This window comes from Chelonia mydas, chromosome 6 (assembly GCF_015237465.2).
Source record: "Chelonia mydas isolate rCheMyd1 chromosome 6, rCheMyd1.pri.v2, whole genome shotgun sequence".
Classification (NCBI taxonomy): Eukaryota; Metazoa; Chordata; order Testudines; family Cheloniidae; genus Chelonia; species Chelonia mydas.
In genome coordinates, this window is record NC_051246.2 from 20,104,706 (window position 1) to 20,124,692 (window position 19,987).

The following is a 19,987-nucleotide window of genomic DNA, read 5'->3' on the forward strand; positions in this document are numbered from 1 at the left end:
TTATTTAAATTTGGATAATATGGTGTATTTTAGTGCACTCTAAAGCAGGGTATTGTCATGTTAGAACGTTAAGTTATTTTATTCAGTAAGGAGGACTGAGAACTTTAAGGAACCTTCCTTCACTCAGCTAATTTACCACTATTACTACAATAAATTCTGGGATAAAGACTAAAAGAGAGACAAACAGAAAGAGAAAAAGAAAGGAAGAGTGAAGGACACAAAGAAGAGTATTAGCTTAAGTATTTTCTTGTTGACCCTGTTTTATCTTTTACATTTGGCCTTCCAGTCCATGAGAGGAGCTCCCTTGCAGGTAGCATTTCCAAGATGTGATAAGGCCATTCACCAATCCTTTGTACTGTGATGTTCCTCAATGGCTCATTTAATCTTGATAGGCCTCCTGAATGGGGAAGAGAGGGGGTCGATTCCCATGCCTGGGTCCACAAGTTCAGAGCAAACATTTTCAAAGTTATAACAGGAATGCTGGAAGCTCCCTAGAAGTGTGTGTGTGTGTGTGGGGTCACCAGCGCCTGAACTGTGGCCCCGCCCCCATGCCACCCTTTCCCCTTTAGTCTCTGCCCTTGCACCTCCTCTTCCCCCCCAAGGCCCTACCCCCCGCTCGCTCCTCTCTGCCCCCTCCTCCCCATCGCTCGCCCTTAAGCCTGGTAAAAAGTTGGACGGCATAGCTCTCCCACTTTTAAAAGTGATGGGGCCATGGCTCCCTGGCACTCCCTTCCTGTTCTGGTGTCCCTGAGTTATAAAGCAAAGCTTACATATTTGTTTATAGCATGGAATACAGACATCGCAAGGGAATCAATGCCTGCAGCAACTGACAAGCATTTCACACAGTCTAAACACTAAACACATTCTTATAAGACTAATACCTATTTTGAACAAAACTAACATACAGGTGAGCTGGTTTGGTTTCCAGCTATGAGTTTGTCGGTTCTTAGCTAATGCCAGAGTTAAACCAAGTCTGCAGCCCCACAACAGCTGCTGAAACCTCACCCCCTTCTAGAGCTGTGTTCCCAGAGCCTTGTGGGGAGGGGGCGTGAGGAGCCTGTGCAGCAATGGAGCGATTCTGTGAGCTGGATTTTGCAGCCCCTGCTCCCTTTGCGCACTGAGTAGCCCCACAGCGATCAATGGGACTGTCCGTGTCAGTCAGTGCTCCCCGCCCTGAGCAAGGGCTGCGCAATCCAGCCCTTTACGTGCAGAAAGGACATTGCTATCCCTGCCCAGAGCTCCCAGGGTGAGTGTGTGGTGGTGCAGACCAGGCTACAGACTGCACCAGCGCTTCTCCTCCCCTCCCCCAAGTGGGAGGCACCTGCTGGCAGTGAGCTCAGCAGGCCAGGCAGTGACAGTGACACAGATCCTGTGGGCTCTGGCAGGCAGCTGGGACTATGAGCTCTTTGGGCAGGGACGGTCTTTGTGTTCTGTGTTTGTGCAGCACCCAGCACATTGAGGTCCTGGCCCATGAAGGGGACTCCTAGATAACACCACAATACAAGGAGTAATAATACTAAACCCAGTGGGGTGCAGTGCGCTGGGCCTCAGAGGCAGGGCCGCGCGGAGGATTCAGGGGATCTGGGGTCTTCGGCGGCGGGGGTCCTTCCCAGGCCTGTGGAGGTGGATTTTGGCAGGCCCTGTCTGCTGCCAGGTGCTTGGAGTGATTAGTAATGACTGGCTGAGGAGTAACTAGTAAGGAGAGTGCAGAGAAGGAGTCACCTGTCTTTTTCCAAATACTCCTCATCTCTCCTTGCTCTCAGGGGGATGAGAAATGCATCTTCCTTCTGGGTTAAAAATATTTCTGTTCTCTGACGGAACATACATTTGCTCCTTTCCACACCGAGGGCAACTTTACTCAGGAGCCATGAATTGGATTTTTCACTGTGTGTGTTTATAGCAATTGGAGCAGGCTGTGCAGTAGTTTGTCCTGCTAAACCTTGGTTGGTTTATATGATAATTCCTCTCTTCAAGAACTAGGACAGAGCTAATAGATTGCTGGGCCACAGTTAGATCTGTGCAGCTCCACTGAACCATAGAAAGGTTTCAGAGTAGCAGCCGTGTTAGTCTGTATTCACAAAAAGAACAGGAGGACTTGTGGCACCTTAGAGACTGACCAATTTATTTGAGCATAAGCTTTCGTGAGCTACAGCTCACTTCATCGGTTACACATGGACAAGACCCATGATTTTCCTGGCAGCGCAGGATTGTTCCTGCAGAAGCCAAAGGGGCTGCACAGGGGGTAACTCAAGGTGGAATTTGACCATAACACTCTGGGTGATTCTCCCATATTCAGATGGCTGCATCTGAGCAAAGCTGGTGTGAAGAGCGTATTAAATCTTACTTGGAAATTTTACCCACTCTGTAGGCCCAATACTGCTGCCATTGGAGTCAACTGCACAACTCCTATTGACTGCAGTGGGGCAGAAATGGGCTTTATGGGCCTGATCCAAAGTTTATGTGAAACCTGCAGAGAAACCTCCAAATGCTACCAGGATCATTCTTTTCTTGGGACATGACTGGGCTGGCTTAGTGCTTAGTTTGGAGATGACTTTTTCATCATACTCTGAACAGAAGCCAGGGTGAGTCGGGGTATGATGGTTTTATTTTCTGGCTGTGTTAGAACATCCCCCATCCCCAGGGTGTCCTGTGTCCTATGGAATCAGGATGGGTGAAGTGAGGGCTCCTCTTCCAAATTGAAGCCGAAGGGCACTGCCAGACGGTGGGAGACCCCAGCTGCATTTTTAAAGGATAGCGAGTGTGCCCTGCTCCATGGCTGTCCCTCTCCAGATGACCCCCAGTGAGTTCTGTTTCCCTTTTCATGCTCTCATCCCTGACGGCCTTTTTTGTACCTAGTCCATGGCCATGGGAATCTCTTTGCTTTTGTGCAATGTGGAGGGTCATCTCTGGGACCATGTTTGATTGGAGGCAGCATGTGACAATCACCAATGCACAGACATTAGGTGGGGAGAGAGCAAAGAGTCACAAAGCAGCTGAACAGGTTCTCAGGTGGTAAAGTGAAGCCCATCAAATCCCAGGCAGTGCTTGTAAAAAGCGGGCAAGGTCTTTGCAGGCTAAACTGTGAACGCTGCAGTGGTGCAGATCCAGGGGATTTTCCCGTGGCTGTGGACAGGGAGTGAAAACTTTTGTGGAGAGACACGTTTCCTCTGCAGATTTATTCAGCATTTGTGTTGGGAACTGCTTGGGACAATCTCACATGCAGCAAACAGATCCTCTCACCCCTTTGTGCTACTTTTCACATTCCCCAGGTAGTAGTAACAGGGCCATCAGTTGAGTGATTACTAGTCCCCACTGCTACTGAAGAGACTGGGAATGAACAGAGAGGTGTGGAGGGTGGCTGCAGGGCCCAGATCTTTGGCTCCTCCTGTTCCCCAAAGGAGCTGCTGTTTGCACTTACGCATTTCTACTCTGAAACCTGATGGAGAATCATGATGGTGCAATTTAAGGGGTCGTCCCCATTGGGAAGTTGCACAAATTTAACTTAAATTAGCTTTTAGAAAGGAAGGATGATGCAGGGTCAGTGTGCTGGCCCCGACATTGGGCACCTGGTTTCAATGATCTTCTCTGTAAGAGACTTCCTGTATGACCTTAGGCAAGTCACTTAGTTGCTGTGTACGTCAGTCTCCACATCTGTAAAATGGGGATAACACCACTGCCCTACCTCCAAGCAGGGGTTGAGAGGAGAAATATGTTAAAAATATTGAGTTGCTCAAATACTATGTTGACTTGCCAACATTTGCAAACAAAAATAGATATCTACATATATGTGCATAAATCTGCATAGATTGACATATTGCCTGTTTGCCCTACTCATACCCACTTGGTGCATTGCTTCCATCCATCTCACTGAGCAGTCATTGCACACCCACTTTCATTCCGTCCTGTTCTTCCACCCACACGCTCATTACACACAAACTCTCCAGGCACCACTTACTGCACCACCCACCCCCCTTCATTCCACACTGAGTGCACACACCCTGGACACAGACAGAGCCACTCACTGTGCATACCCACCCCACCCGTTCAATAGCCATCTGTGCCCCCTGCACACACCCATTCACGCTCCGTTCAGCGCACACATCGCCCCACTTGTTTCATGCACACATCACCCGATACACATCACCCCCATTCATCCTGTGCACACGTTCCACCACCTCCAGGTGCCTCCACGGCTCCACCAACCCAACCCCCAAGCTACACCAGAGCAGGAGAGCACAGCCAGAGGCCTGGCCCTTTATAGGCAGATCCCCAGAGAAGGAGGGGTTTCTAGGTGTTCAGTGCAAGTCTTATCCTTGTAAGCACCCAAGTCCCTGGCTCCCGCCTCTACCCCCAACTCCCAATTCCCTGGGCAAGAAACTGCCACAGTCCTAGTCCCCCATACAGCCCATGGGCTCCCACCCAGTATCTGGTCTCCCAAGTTTAATGCCTGGTTCCCATGTCTCTGGCCAGAAAACTCCCCAGTCCAGTGCCCCTCTATATCCCCCAACCAAGGGGTCACTCAGTCTGGTTCCCCCCCAAACCCCACATCCCCACTTTCCCTGAGCTCCTAGCTTCCTGCTTCACCCCCACTGATGTGGGCTGGACTTTGCCAGTGAGGCTCCCAGGATCCCCAAACCCCCCCACCTGAGGTGACTGCCAGGGGACTCCCAACCCCTGACCCCCTCTGTGTGAGGTGCGCCTCTGACCCTCGGTCCTCCCATCTGCCATCCTATGCGGCTCTGACCCACTGCTCTCATGTACCTGTGACACCTCATGTAACTCTGCTGCCCCCTCTACTCCCCGCCCCATGTATCTGCACAGCCCTGTGCTGGGGCAGGTGTGGAGCAGCGCTGCCCCAGGGCGAGGGCAGGGAGGAATCCTGGGTTTGTAGACAGACCACGGCACCTGCTGCCCCCTTCAAGGTGTGTTACACGCTCCCCCTCCCCCCTGCTATGTGCCAGTCCCACTCTGTGGGCTGGTTTCTCAGCCCCACGTCTCCTGCTCCCTGCCCCTGTGGGGTGAAGTGAAGGGAGCAGTCGCTGCACTGCCCTGAGCACAGGGGCTGCAATTGTGCCTGGCCTCACACAGCTCCGGCAAATCGCAGGCTGCTGCTGAGAGCGTTGGTGCCCGTCAGTCCTCCTGCCCCTATAACCCCACAACCCCCCTGGGCCTAGTGCCGGTCGCTGGCTGAACTGAAAGCAAGGCCAGGAGCCAGCAAGCGCCAGGCGCACACGCCGCTGAGTCGAGCCACCCGAAAGGCGAAAGGAAAAACGAGGCCCCAAAGGCAGCAGCCTTCCAAGCTTTCCTCAGCTCTGTGCTCTCGCGCAGACAAGAGAATTGTGACACTAAGAACCAATCACATTGGGGGGGGGTTAAAAAAAGCCCCCAAACAACAACAAAGCAGAAGCCACCCCTGCCCCGCAAAAAGAAAGCCCCCAAACACACAACAGGTTGTGCAAGTTGTGCCCTTCCCCCTCTGTGCTCCTGTGTTACAGCCAGGCTCAACTGAGCCCTGGGAGGACAGGGCAGCACTGAGGTGAGTGAAGGGTTAACTCTCTGAGTGGAAAGAAAAGGAGTACTTGTGGCACCTTAGAGACTAACCAATTTATTTGAGCATGAGCTTTCGTGAGCTACAGCTCACTTCATTGGATGCATACTGTGGAAACTGCATCCGATGAAGTGAGCTGTAGCTCACGAAAGCTCATGCTCAAATAAATTGGTTAGTCTCTAAGGTGCCACAAGTACTCCTTTTCTTTTTGTGAATACAGACTAACACGGCTGTTACTCTGAAACCTCTCTGAGTGGGTTGCTCTGAGTTTCACTTTCACATGTGAGTTTCCTCACTCAGTGCAGACTCTGCAGGGTGGGGCGAGAGGGAGCCAGTGCTGCTCGTTCTGGGTCCTGGGCTCTTCTTGTCTCTCTATTTGTGGGTCTAAATAGTGAGAAAACGGAGGCAAAGGAAGGAAGCTGGATACCAAGTTCTGTCTGGACTCCCCCCTCTCACAGTAAGTGCATCATGCTCTACGTTCCTGTGACTCAACTCAGTACAGCTTTGTATGGGTCAGAGCAGAGGGGAACTAGCTCGTCCTGCCTGGCCTTTGTCATCACAAATGTCTGGCTGCAGTAAAGAAGAATCTTGTCTAAGGAGTGGAGAATCCAGTGTGCCAGATATAGGGAGCCTGGGTGTAGGACCCTGCAAGGTGGGAGGTCCCAGAGCTTTGGCCACAGCCTGAGCCTGAACCTCTATTAACTGAAATTAAACAAGTCCTCATGAGCCTGGATCAGCTGGCATGGCCCAGCCACGGGTTTTGAATTGCAGGGTAGATGTACCCTTAGTGACCTGGGTGCTATTCCCAGGTCTCTCTGAAGTGGCTTTGTGCAAGCTCTCCCTTATCAAAGTCTATGTCTACACTGCACAGTTAACCCAGGTGATTGTCACCCGCGTCTGAGCACTTGGGTTAGCCTAGCCTGGGTGTGAGTGTCCCCACAGTAAAGCCGTACCCGTGTTACTGTGCTCTCACTGTTTCTGCACTTACCTGTGTGTGGCTGGGGGGTAGGGTTGCCAACTCTCCCAGACCGAACTGGACGCCACTGACACAAATGAGGATGCCATCACCGCAAAATGGAGTCCAGTCTGAGAGAATTGACAACCCTACTGGGGAGATATCCCAGGGCTCTCTGTGCAGAGACACACTAAGATTCTTTCCTAGTCAATTGTGGGAGAACTTATTTGTCCTCCAGGGGACTTGTGGGAAGAGCGTTGGAGGCCTATCAGCACTCCAGTGATTTTTGCCAGCGTCCTCACGATAAAATGGGTGGGTTCCAGCCTGACTTAAAGCAGAGCCTGGGTTCCATCCCCAAAGCCGGGTGAGCTCGCCTGGCCTTAGAGCACCTCCAAACCAAGGTCAAAGGTTTTACTGGGTGGATGGTTGGGTGGGGTGGGGTGGGGGATGTTAAGGCTCAAACCTGGGTAAGAGCCTGGATGAACTGTGCAGCGCAGACATTCCCTAACCGACAAATGATCATCACCTCCAAGGTATGAGAGCTTGGCTTAGAACAGGGGTGGGCAAACTTTTGGGCCCAAGGGCTACATTGGGGTGCGAAACTGAATGGAGGGCCAGGTAGGGAAGGCTGTGCCTCCCCAAAGAGCCTGGCCCCCGCCCCCTCTCCACACCCTCCCACTTCCTTCCCCCATGAATGCCCCCCTTCAGAACCCCTGACCCATCCAACCCCCCCGCTCCTTGTCCCCTGTCCATCCCCTCCCAGGACCCCGGGGCCCCAAACCATCCCCCTGGGACCCCACCCGCTATCCAACCCCCCTGCTCCCTGTCCGCTGACTCCCCCTCCTGACCCCTATCCACACCCCCACCCCCTGACAGGCCCCCCAGGACTCCCACGCCTATCCATCCCCCCCGTTCCCCATCCTCTGACTGCCCCCCCGAACCTCTGCTCCATCCAACCGCCCCCTGTCCCCTGACCGTCCCCCCCCGAACCTCCACCCCATCCAATTGCCCCCTGCTCCCTGGGACCCCCTGCCCCTTATCCAAGCCCCCTGCCCCCGCTCCCTTACCATGCTGCTCAGAGCGGCAGGAGCTCACAGCCATGTCGCTGCGCTGCCCAGCAGGAGCGGCAGGCCAGAGCACCGGCAGCGTGGCGCACTGAGGCTGCAGGGTAGGGGGGACAGCAGGGGAGGGGCTGGGGACTAGCCTCCCCGGCCGGGAGCTCAGGGGCTGAGCAGGACGGTCCTGCAGGCCACAGTTTGCCCACCTCTGGCTTAGAATAAGGGTTATAAAGGCAGGGACCACTCTAGCTATAGATAAATGAGGCAGCTGCCTACTATGGCAAATTCTGCCTGGGGTGGCCGCGCCAAACCTGAGTGACTCTGCAACCCTGTGCGGCAGGTGGCAGGGCTGCCCACTCAAACGTGGCCAGGCCACCCTCTATCATGGCCACACATGAGCAAGTGGTGCGGTGAGCTGGTGTTTGTCTCCCACCCTGCCTTCTACCATAACCACTGAGCCATCAGAAGGCTCACCATGCCCCCTTCCCCAGTTGAGAAACTCTGTTCTGGGGTGTAGGATGAGGGCAGCACACTGAAGTTTTGCTAGGGTGGCGGAGTATCCAAGCAACCTTTGTATTGAGGGTGCAGAAATATTAGCAGTAAATCAAAGAGCTGGGATTGGAAGTCATGGTTTTTGGTCTTGCAGTTCAGTGGACTTTCCATGAGGCTACAGAACATTGGATGGGAAAAATGTCTCTCATTTTGCTTCCCCAAACTGTGAGAAGGCTGCAGCTTTTCACATCACAATAATGGACTAAAGCTGGGGCCAAAATCACACTACTCACAATAAATTAATGAGTTAGCAACTCTAGTTGTTGTCTCCCTTCCAGCCCTTTACTGTAAAGTGCTAGTTTTTCAGTCTGAAAGAGGCCGTGGTGGGGAGAGGGTGCCTGTTTTTCTTACCACTTCCCCAACAAAAGTCTTGTGACACCCCTGACAAATGGCCTCCGAGGTTTTCACTTTTAAAAATAAGGCCAATGAGAACAGAAGGCTGTGTGCAAACTGGGGGTGGTAACTGGCTACCTGCAGGCCCACCAGTTATTCTGGACACCTGCTGACACTGCATAAGTAAACCTTAGCTTCAATTTAAATGTGTTTTTAACTATCTGGGATGGGGCAAGGCTAGTTCTAATAAAAATTGATTTCAAAATGTCAGGAAATGCAGGGGCGGTTTGCAAAAGTGAAACTATGCTCTGATCATAGCAGACTGCAGAGAACAGCTGTCCTCCATTTCTGGACGGAAAAAACATCTGAAACTCAGTCTAAACAAGCTCTCTCCAGTGCCTTAATTGAGTCCACAATGCATGATACTTTCAGTGAGCTAAGATCATATTACAGTCAATCAAATTATATGGAGTAAGCCAGAATCTTCAGTGCAGATAGACAAAGGAAGATATGGGTGTGGCAAGTTCTCTGCTCCCTCTTGGAAATAGAGGGCCTATGTTTGCAGGTTCATATATTTGTATAGTTTGTTTATATATTTGTATTGCAGCCAGAAGGGAGAATAATGGATTCCATTTGCTGTGGTTCCAAAATGTCTTGAAAGATCTCTGGAGCTGTGTTAGAAGAAGTAAAAGAAAGTAACTGAGGTGGAGCAGTGGGGGTAGGAGCTGTAACAGTATGAAGGGTGAAATGTTCCTCTCTGTGTCCCCAAGTGGAGGGACAATTGAACCAGACACCCCAGCCCTAGGAGTGAAAAAAGGAGGAGTGCTTGCTTATTTTATCTTCCTCTTCCTTTCCTTGAAAGCCCTTCTGTGCAGGTCTGGCTCCAATGAGCTGGAGTGGGAGCCGTCATGATTGATGAGCGAAATAGCCCATCTCTCTGATATTCTCCAAACCTACCAGGCAGCTTGTGACTCCTCCCTTTTGAAAGAATGTTTGTGAGACCTGGGGGCGGCAATGGAATGGACACATACATTTCGCCTTAGTAAGGACTGCAGGGCTGGGTCCCCAGTTTGTTCTTTTAGCTTTGTGTTTTGTAGATGGTAGTTTATGTTTAGGGTGGCCTGATTTGCAAGATTATCTCTACAGTTTTCTTTTAGCATCTGTGATAGGCCTGTCTCCACATTCCACTGCATTAAACATTGTGTATTTGAGAATTGGTAGAGTTAGTAAAATGGTTCCTATAATGCTTACAAGATGGCTGCTGTTATGTCACAAAATAAACCCTGTCAGATTTTGCTTCGGTATATTGAGAGAAAAGAAGCAAACATTCTTCCTACAATTTTAACTTCCTCATCAAGAAAAGTTACCAAAAAGAAAAGAATGTGTCTATTTTATTTTTACTAGAAGCAGAACATTCTGAACATTCCCATAACAGGTCTTTCCTGCATGTTCTTTGCGAGTGCAGCGGATACTATGCCAAACACTGATGAGTGTTCATAATGTCAGATTATTCTGGCCTTACCACTTTCCTTGTTTTCTACAGTTACACTGCCAGTTTTCCCAGGACATATTTTAAGGCATTTGTATAATATTTAAGAAAAATAAAAACCACGAACATGCATAAATTACTACAAATCTAAGACTTTGGAAGAAACTAAAATTTGTGGAAATTCATATTGCCCCGTAAGTGGGCCATCAGTTTACTGTGGATGAATGAGCTCCATTCCATTTCCAACATTTATCTGTGTTCATTAAATCATAAAACCACTTCTCTCTGAAGACTTTTCCACAATATAATATGGTAGTTCTCCCCTTCAGGAAGGTTTTCCTGGGTTCAGCCTATATTTTCCTACTCAATTTCAGCCCACTACTCCTAGTTGTATTCTTCTGGGCCAGCCTAAACAAACCCTCTCTTTGGAGCGTTCCTTTCTGATGCAGTGTTTCCAGAGAGTGATCATGTTCTCGTTTAGTTCAGGTTTAGTCATGCTCTACAGCTGAGCCATATTCCTGTGTCTGGCTGAGTTCCAGTTGTCATAGTACTCAAAGGGGTGCCAAAGACAGTTGTTTGCCATGTTTCTGTCCCACTTCTAACCAGGGATTATTGGAGCACAACAATGCTCCAGATGTGTCTTCTTTTCCTGGCCAGGTGTCCTACATTGGGGCTGGGGCGGTGGTGGTATAGAGCCCTGTCCTGAAAAACCCACCTGGCCAGGGCAATCCTGAGATGGCCACCTAGGCTGGTTTTACAGTGCCCATGGAAATGATGGATTCACCATCTCTTACCGTCTTCAAGACTGTGTGCCATTCTGGAAGATCTGCTTGAATCAAACGTAAGCTTTGGTCTCAGTACAGGGGAGACTGTGTGAAATTCAGTGGCCTCTGTTATACAGGAGGTCAGACAAGATGAAGTAATGGTCCTTTCTGGACTGAAAATCTCCAAATCTGTGTGAGGTTGAGTTTTCTCACCACTTTTCTTAGCTGTTACTGTCCCTATTGTGTCATTTCCTTCTTTCTCAGGTGGATCCTGGCTTCGTTGTCCGGGGAGTGGAGATGGGGTTGGCTGGTCGCTCTGTCCAGAATCCTATCTAAGGACAGAAACGCCTGAGCTGCCGCTGGCTGCTTGGGGCCGCGCTCCCGTTGTGAGGTCTCAGCCCCTGTCGGGCCAGGCAGTCTCAGGGCTGTGTTGCCAGAGGGAGTTTGTGACTCGGGGGAAGCTCGGTGGGTGCAGGGGGAAGCTAGGCAAAGCCAGAAACCAGCAAGGGGGGCTGGTTTGGCCCTGTGTGATGTTATCTGGTTAAAATACGACCATGTCATTGTTGCTACCACTGTTATAGAATTGCAACAAAGCTTGTACGACGTGTGTCAAGCAAGGTGTTGTCGGGAAGGTTATGATTTGCTCCATATGATTAGGCTGTTTGTATGCATGTGTCATGTTTGTATCTGAAGTTAAGAGTATTGGCTCTATACCTGTATTTCTAACGTGTTTGCTTCTGGGTAGCACCCATAAGTTATTTAGCCTGCAAATCTCAAAGGGACTATTCAAGTTAAATGGCTTATTAAGGAACACTTAACTCACAGTGGACTATCTACACTTATGCTTCTGCTGTGACTGAGCAAAATTATGCATGGACATGTGACTTGCCCATGTGACCCCAAACACCATCTTGTTCCCTGAAATTTTCTACAGTGAGAACAATTGGATTCCCTTCACTTGGCAGGGGCTATAAAAGGCGCTGGAAACATCTGTAGTTGTAGCACTTGTAATGTGACCATAACCTTAGTGAGCTATGGAACCTGTTATCTGCAGGTCACTGGTTTGAATCCTGCCCAGCTCAGTATAAATTAAAATGTATTGTCCTTGAATGGATGTTTGGTAGCCTCTATAGGGGATGAGTTTGGTGGGTGCAAACCCCCAGAGTAGACCCATGGCACTGGATAAGTCACATCATCGGAGGCCTCATTTTCAGGGGGAGGGATAGCTCAGTGGTTTGAGCATTGGCCTGCTAAACCCAGGGTTGTGAGTTCAATCCTTGAGGGGGCCATTTAGGGATCTGGGGCAAAAATTGGGGATTGGTCCTGCTTTGAGCAGGGGGTTGGACTAGATGACCTCCTGAGGTCCCTTCCAACCCTGGTATTCTATGAACTCCATTTTTCCTCTTTCCTGCTCAAACCTCTGGACTTTGAACTTATACTAATGGGATCATTCTAACCAAGGGACTAAGGGCCTTCCAATGATTTGGAAGCAACCAGAGACTTGATTTAAGCTAGAAGTTTATTCCATCACTGCTACAAGCCTGATCCAAGAACGTTGCAATTATTGTATGTATATTGACCTGGGTATGTGGCTGGTCCTTAGGGATCAGAAGAACCCTTTTGTTTGATTAAGCTGGTTTTAAATAACCACTCACCATTAAGTCTAGTGATTTTGGCAGTGATACAAGGACTGGAATCCCTAAGGAGGCTGCTTTTCTGACTTCTTGTTAGCCAATGTGGTGAAACAGAAGTTTACTTTTGTTGCTGGTTTGGTATATCTTATGGAAGAATAACCACCAGTTTTGGGGTGTATCTGTCTTATTTCTCAGCAGTTTGTCCTAAATTTGGTATTCTCAGTTTTGACCCACTGAGGCACGGTGACACCCTGTTCTAAGGGAGAAGCTGGGATTGTGATTGGTTGAAGCTGTCTGAGGAGGCCTTGCAGGAGAAGTCTGTGCGAGAAGTTTGAAGTACCCCAGGTCCCATAAAGCAGAACAGGTCAGAGTTTGAGGTTGGGCAGCTGCTCCATAACATGTGGTCCTACAGCTGGAGCCTGAAGCAGAGGGAGGGATTAGGCACCAACTAGAGTGGTAACCGAGGGCTGAAGAACTTTGCCCTTATGCCAGGGCTCATGGTACCCCTGCAATCAGTGTGTGTAGATCTTGAGGAACCCCGGACAGAAAGTGTTAAGGTTTGTGGAAGTTGTGTGGTGAAGAATTGCCCCTCTTGTAAGGGGGCTGTGAAAGCCTGAGTGTTTATGGGAACCGCATGGAGGGCTTGAGCCCGGAGGTCCTAGTGTCTGGAGCACTGACAGGACTGGCCTGGAGCGTGTGTGTTATGAGAGGAGATGGAGCACTTTTAAATCAGGAAGAGGAGGAAGCAATGTGCTGGGGAAGGGGCTGCTGTGGGCAGCCATAGGAGGAAGTACTACAGGGGTCTCGGAGCAGCGATGAGAAGGGGAAAGGGGAGGTTGGTGGCAGCTGTCCTGCAAATGAGTTAATGTGCAACATTCTGCTGCGTATGGCAGAGTGTGAGATGGAAGGAAAATGTGTGTTTCACTCAAGATGGATGATTCTAGGCCAGCAGGTGTAATTAGTAATTGCAGAGAGCCCAGCACTAATGATCCTTCAAAGACAAATAAAGCATTCAGTATATTCAGATCCATCCAAACACTAATTTTAGAGTGGGACTGTATGTGATCGTCACTGTTTTATTAACAGCAATGGAAGTGTCACCTGACACCAATCCTTGATGACTCCATAGCAAGAATGATCTGCTGCAAAATCATCCCCTGAGGTAGAAATCCATGTGTGAAGAACAGTTAGTGGAGAATAAAATCTTCTGCAACATCCACTCCTTCACCATTTCTCTTGGTTCTAATTTAGCCTAGAAGGTGGGGAAGTAGAACTAATCACACAACACCATCACTGATTTCTGGTTAAACAGATGGTACCATGTGGTGCGTATGCACAACTCTAATTTATAAATTTTGCAGAAGAACTTAGGGTTTGTGGCCAGTAGGAATGTGGATGGGGGGCTTTAAATGTACCAAATATCCCCTGCTCCCTGTAACTCTAAACATAATATTTTCTTTTCCTCCTTCAAAAAATTATTGTTCTGCTTCTAATGCTAAAAGGGGAATAAAATGCAGAAAATACCATAATTAATATTGCAGCAACGTATATAGAAGCACACAGCCTGCAATACCCTATATAGCATGAAGCACATAGTAAATTCATATAATAGCAGGCCATAAACCAGTCTCCACTTTCCAAAACGACACATAGAATGTGTAACTGGGAAACTTTAAAAGGTTTAGCATCTAAGAATCTGGACACTTAACCCAACCTACAGAGGCTCCCACCTGGCCCCATGACCATCTCCATGACATCCTGCTTATCCCTATTGCCGGGTGGGATTTTTGGTCTTCTGGTGCCCTTAGAAGATAGTGGGCCTATGGCCTCTATTAAGTGTTTCTCTTCTCTCATCTACCAATAGGCTCCCTTGGTTTCACCCACAGACAGACGTAATCCACTCTAGGTCCTCCCATTGCCTGACTCCACAGGGTCTTCTCTTCCCATCCACAGCCATGTACCTTCCAAACAAAATCTCCTCAGTGGTTCCTTTGCTCTTTCAGGCCTTGACATGACTTAATGATATAACACAACATACACTGTGCAGGACTACAATTCAATGTAATTCACCACTAGCAAGCCAGGCAAATTATAAACTCAACCCCCACCCAGTAATTTCCTATTCTTGCAGTTCCCCTATTCAGATGCCCCAGGGAAAAGCTAAGCTTTGCTATGTACCTTGAAGAACATCAAATTTGGGTTATTTTGAACAAAGGGACGGGGAGAAAATTACAAAGTTGTGAGGCCCTCACAGAGAATGCCCTGCTAGCAGCCCCTTGTTTATTGATCTCAGCTGAGGTGCTGTGTCATGAGGAGAGATGGGGGTGGAAGTGTCTCATATATAGGTAGCTCCTCAACCATCTAGGACTAATGTTAAAATTCCCATCCCACTGTTTTATGGTTCTTTCATAATTTCACCTTGCTGTGAGGCAGATCAGTATTATTGTCTCCATTTCACAGTGAGCCAGTGACAGAGCCAAGAATAGAACCCTGAAGTCTGGGCTCACAGGCCTGTGCATTAGTCACAAGATCATCCATCCCCTAATTTATCCCTGCTGGATTTCTTTTGCTCCTTTTCCCCCTCTTGATCCCAGTCTCTGTCTTTCAATCTCATCACACTCTCACTGTCTTTGACAAGGCTGAAGTTGGTTCCTTGTTCCTTATTTGTGGTTCCCTTATTCAAAGACCAAAATTTCCTAAATATTCAATGTAAAATTTAATTTTCAGAGACTTCACCATAATAGATGTGAATGAATCTTATAATAGTTGATAATGGTGATTAATAAATTAATAATTTAAATAAAAAACTGGGTTTTGACTGGTTATGACAAAGTATTTCTCAGGTCACCGCAAGTGACATGTCGCTACAACCATTAGATGGCTCTGAAGTAGCTGGGATACGTCATTTCCCAGCCTGAAGCTTTATTCCTGACCAATATGCTGACTTATGTCTAGGGCTTCTTTTTTTCAGGTTTTATTAGTTTCATGTGGGGGTGTGTGTGTTATTTTTTAGCTATTTTTGAGTCTTACGTAGATGTCAAAAAATCAGAGGGTTCCAGGGTTTTTTTAGTACATACGGTAATGAGTCATGTACATTATATAGTATTATACAGTCAGATATTACTGTAGTGAGTAATCTCCTTATAATGTTCCCTCGTGCAATTTAACATAGCACTGTTTCAAACCTATAGCGTCCACCAGCTGGGTCTACACAGACCCTGCTGATGCACAACATCTTGGTGTGCTTAAAAATTGCACGCCTGTAGTCCGTATTACTGCTCTGTGTACAAGAAGCCCCTAAATACAAGCAAACATTTCCGTTGTTTTGTCTAGTGTTTATTGGATAAAGACCAGTTTCATTTTTTGTATTGGGGTGTTTTTGTCCATGTTAATCAGTAAAAACCTCAAATCAGAAGCCCTACATTTGTCACCCCCCCCCACAACCTTCCATTTTGTGAGTGGTGCTTGAATAAGAAACTGGGTTTTGACTGCCCCTAAGTGACAAAACACTTCTCGGATCACCCCAAGTGACACATCCCTGCATCTGCTGTGCCATTATGAAGCCATGAAGCTATGCCACTCCCGGAGCTGACGTTTCATTTTAAGGCTGAGCTCTGCCAAATATTTCACCCCCATTTCTATTTTGGGTTTTCTTTGTTAGTAAACATAGAATTTGCGTTTAAAATCAAACAAAAGCAGTATTCTACCAATTCATTGCAAATCCAGCTGTAATGTTTTCACAGAAATTATATGGACAGTTGCAAATTATGAAGTCTGTAAGAACCCTGGTTTGGTCTTAGACAAATTAAAAACAGGAAAAATGGCTAAATTTATCAAAACTTGTTTGTTACAAATAAAAATGTGTTATGATTAGTATTGTGTCTTTTGCTCATTACACAAAAAACATACTATGAAGAAACTCCATGGGCTCAGCTGGCTCCCAAAGAACCATGTTTATTAACTATATACAGACATACAAGGCCTAGTTTAATACACACTGCTCCTCTGACTAGTTTTTGATGGCTTCTAGAACAGAACACTGATCACCACTAGACAGCTCACAAGCTACTTAAAGGGGTATTACTCTATTCCTATGTACTACAATTAGTTGAAACAGTCTTTAGTGTTGCCGTGAGTCTCCTACAGCAGCAATGTGGCTTGGTACACTTTCCTTTTCAAGGAATTGAGAGAGCTCTTCATCTGTGGCTGGAATATCTCCACTTTCTTTTTTAATTCCAAAATTCCATAAAGATACACCAGCTCTCTGTTTGGCTAAGATTGTGGTGTGATGCTGGTAGACCAAATGCCAGTTCATCCTAAGGCTGAAAGCATCACCCGAGCACTGACAAATTCATTGCTGGAAACCAGTCCAGCTATCATGCGTGTTAGTATTGTAAAAATAGATCTGAAGATTGTATGAATGTGTTCAGTGTTTATACTACCTGAAAAGCTAGTAGGATGTTGCATGGATTGTTCTCACTCAGCTATATCTACCCCATGTCATAAAGCCTTAGCAAACATTTGCAACGGAAACCTCTGTGACTATGTAACTCATCAGACAAGGAAAAGGCCTTGTATAATGCAACGAATGGGCCATTGTGTGGGATCAAAGACTTTAAAGTGCATTCCTCCTTCCCCTCCCCCACCAGAAAGAAGAGACCTGCCTGTGAACTGTTGCTATAAGCTTGATTTCTGAGGAGCGAAGGTATAAAATGCCTCAAACAGAAAAATCAAGGTGTCTCTTTGCTTTTTGGACTCTGACAGGGCCAGAGATATTAAGACTGAAGTAGACACCCCTAGAGTTATCTCTGGGTTTGCCCTGAAGGGCATTTTGAATTAACAAATCTCTACAACTTTGCTAATCTTAAAACATAGCCGGTAGCTCATCTGTGTGTATATGCCTGCTTGCCCCATTTCTTTTTTTAGTTATTAAATCTGTAGTTAGTTTACTGTAGAATGGGCTGCCAGTGTTGTCTTTGGTGTGAGGTCTAAGGTATGACTTGCCCTGAGATAAGTGACTGGTCCCTAGGGACTGGAGCAACTTGAGTATTTTGTGATTTTTTGGAGTAAAGCAACCATTGATGACAAGCTGAGTTGACCAGGTTGGCAAGACAGGGGACCAAGGAGACTGTGACTTCATGACAAGTCAACTATAGTACTTCAGAAGTTCATATTTGTTACAGGGTTGGCGAAATCTAATCACAGAACACACATATCCTAGGAGGTTTCAGCAGCTGGGATTCCCAAACTGCGCAGAAGCCATAGATGGTACCTATGTGAGCATAATCTGTCCAAAAGAAATGCAAACAGGTTCATTGGCAGAAAGAGATATTCCCTAGTGTTACAAGCTTTGGAGGACCATCAAGGGCGATTCATTAACACATGTATGGATAAAATGCATGAAACCACGGTGTTTAGAAACTTGAGACTCCTTGACAGTGGGCAGGAAGGTACCCTATTTTTACAGAATAAGGACATCAAAATAGTCACTGTTTCCACTATGAGTCTGGGGGTCTTGGCCTACTCACTGTTCCCCTAGGTTCTTCTTCGAGTGATGTTCCCAGGGGTGCTGCACTGTAGGTGCGGCAGCGGCTTTGCTTCTTGAGTTGGAGATCTCAACAGCAGTGCCCGTGGGACCTCGCATGCGCACCTCCCCTCCCCCGCCCTGTGCGCAGGTCGTATATATAGCGCTGTGCGGTCCGACCAGCCTCAGTTCCTTCTCTCCTGCCTGCGGTCTGGAATCGAACACTTAGCAGAGCCCAAGTTGCTCTTTAGATAGTAGCTTTCCTGTTTTCCTCTCATCGTTGTTAGTTTCCCTTTTCTCTTTCTTCCTCCTAAAACAAAAGAAAAGAAAAGAAAAAAAAATTTCATTCTCCCATTTTTCGCTACTTCCCCTCAGGGAAGCGACTCCCTCACCCTTATGTCTGGTTCACCCGGGTTTAAGCAGTATGTCTCCTACGGAGCTGCCTTCTCTATAACGGACGGCAGCTCAAAGTGTATCCACTGCCTCGGAGAGGGACTCATTCCTCAGAAGTGTTCCCATTGCCTGGGGTTAAAGCCGAGAGACAGAAGGGACAGGGATCTTAAACTCAAATTCATTCTCATGGATAAGTCCCTGCAACCTGCGTCGGACCCCGGTTCTTTTTCCTCACCAGAGAATTCCTCACGCTCGGTGAGGTTGTCTACTGACCCTCACTCCTCTCACCCCAGCAAGAGCAAAACATCCTCTGATAGGGCTGAGGGTAAGAAGAGACTGGCCCCTTCCTCAGTTTCTGAAGCACAAACAACAAGAGTGCCATCCCCGACTCGGTCCGTGGCTTCAACGGCGTCTGACAAGGGGCACAGATCTGCTCCAGACTGACACCCTCTGTTCCTCAGAGTCAGTCTAAGGAAGGAAATGGGGTGAAACAGTATCGGCGTCACCTTCTGTTGTTGGCGACTGAAGCGGGCCCCCTACTTCGTTACAGCTCCAGGACTGTTCCTGGCACCGAGGAAGCCATCGGCACTGACACTGGCACCGGCAAAACAGCCGGCTCCAGTGAAGCCCTCGGCCCTGATGCTGCGCACGGCACCGAAGCCCTATTCACACAAATCCTTGGCACAGAAAAAGCCACCCGCACCTTTGCAAACGCCGAATAAATCTGTAGCTCCAAAAAGCTCTCTGGTGCCATCTGCTGATCCTTTTCCATATCACACCTCAGCGCCACACTCCACATCAGAACTGAGGAGAGCTTCCCCGCATGGGTTCACACATTTGTCAGACCTCCCTATATCTGGCACACCGGATGCTCCACTCCTTAGACAGGAGGTTTCCTAAGTCTTACCCACTTAACAATCAAGACAATCTTCACACTGTCCCACAGGGATGGCACCTCCTTTCCCTAGTGATGTCGAGGATGAATATCAAGAATCTCTTGCCCCATCAATATCAGGGCAATTGACATCAACTTACAGCCTTACCTGCTGCAGTTCAGGGCACCCAGTCTTTTCAGGGTCTTTGCACCCCCATGGATGCAACCATATATTCCCTTTTCCCCCTAATTGACCATATTGGGACTCCTGGGCCACGTATAGGGCACAATTCGGTTATTCCCCACCGCTGCAAACACACCGGCTTCCATCCATCCCCTCCTCGACAATCTCTCGACCTCCAGAGCCACAGACAGTACAAATACCAGCACTGGAGGAGGAAGTGGAAGGAGAGCAGGATGAGGAGGTACCTCTGGTCCTCCATTTTTCTTCATCTTCACCTGATGAAGCCATCAAGCCACCACCTCTCACAGTGGCTGATGATTTTTGTCACTTTCAGGAGTTGTTTTGTAGAGTGTCTGACTCCCTAAACATCCCACTCCATGAGGTCAAGGAACAACAACACAAACTGATTGACATTCTTCATACCTCCTCAAGAACAAAAATTGCCCTGCCTATTAACAGTATTTTCCCAATCTCTGGTTTGGCTATGGTGTGTATATACCAAGAGATTTTAGAGTGGATTGGAGTCTTTCACTGAGTGTAAGTAGTTGTCTGTGCGCTCAGAAAAGAGTTTTTGTCCCTTGAACCTGCAAACCTTCTTTGACAGACTCCAGCCTCTATTCCCCCTGCATGCAAAAGGGCCGATAGGAAATATTATGTACCTGCAAAATATGCAGAGTTT

General features: G+C 48.0%; 1 protein-coding gene and 2 long non-coding RNA genes across 3 annotated transcripts in view; 1 reads left to right on the top strand and 2 right to left on the bottom strand.

Moving 5' to 3' along the window:
* Positions 1-753: 753 nt before the first annotated feature.
* Positions 754-18,856, bottom strand: LOC122466302. Its single transcript, XR_006291710.1, has 3 exons — positions 18,846-18,856; positions 6,967-6,978; positions 754-973 (listed from the first exon to the last, which is right to left on the bottom strand). It is a non-coding gene; the product is annotated as an uncharacterized LOC122466302 (long non-coding RNA).
* LOC102943820 (NACHT, LRR and PYD domains-containing protein 3) overlaps positions 5,832-19,987 on the top strand; it is a 194,752-nt gene continuing 180,596 nt past the window's right edge. Inside the window, exon 1 of the mRNA XM_043549318.1 lies at positions 5,832-6,005. The gene's annotated coding sequence lies outside the window, so the exon portion shown is untranslated. The remainder of the gene's footprint in view (positions 6,006-19,987) is intronic.
* Positions 16,272-18,696, bottom strand: LOC122466305. The gene is made up of 2 exons (XR_006291718.1): positions 18,486-18,696; positions 16,272-18,167 (listed from the first exon to the last, which is right to left on the bottom strand). It is a non-coding gene; the product is annotated as an uncharacterized LOC122466305 (long non-coding RNA).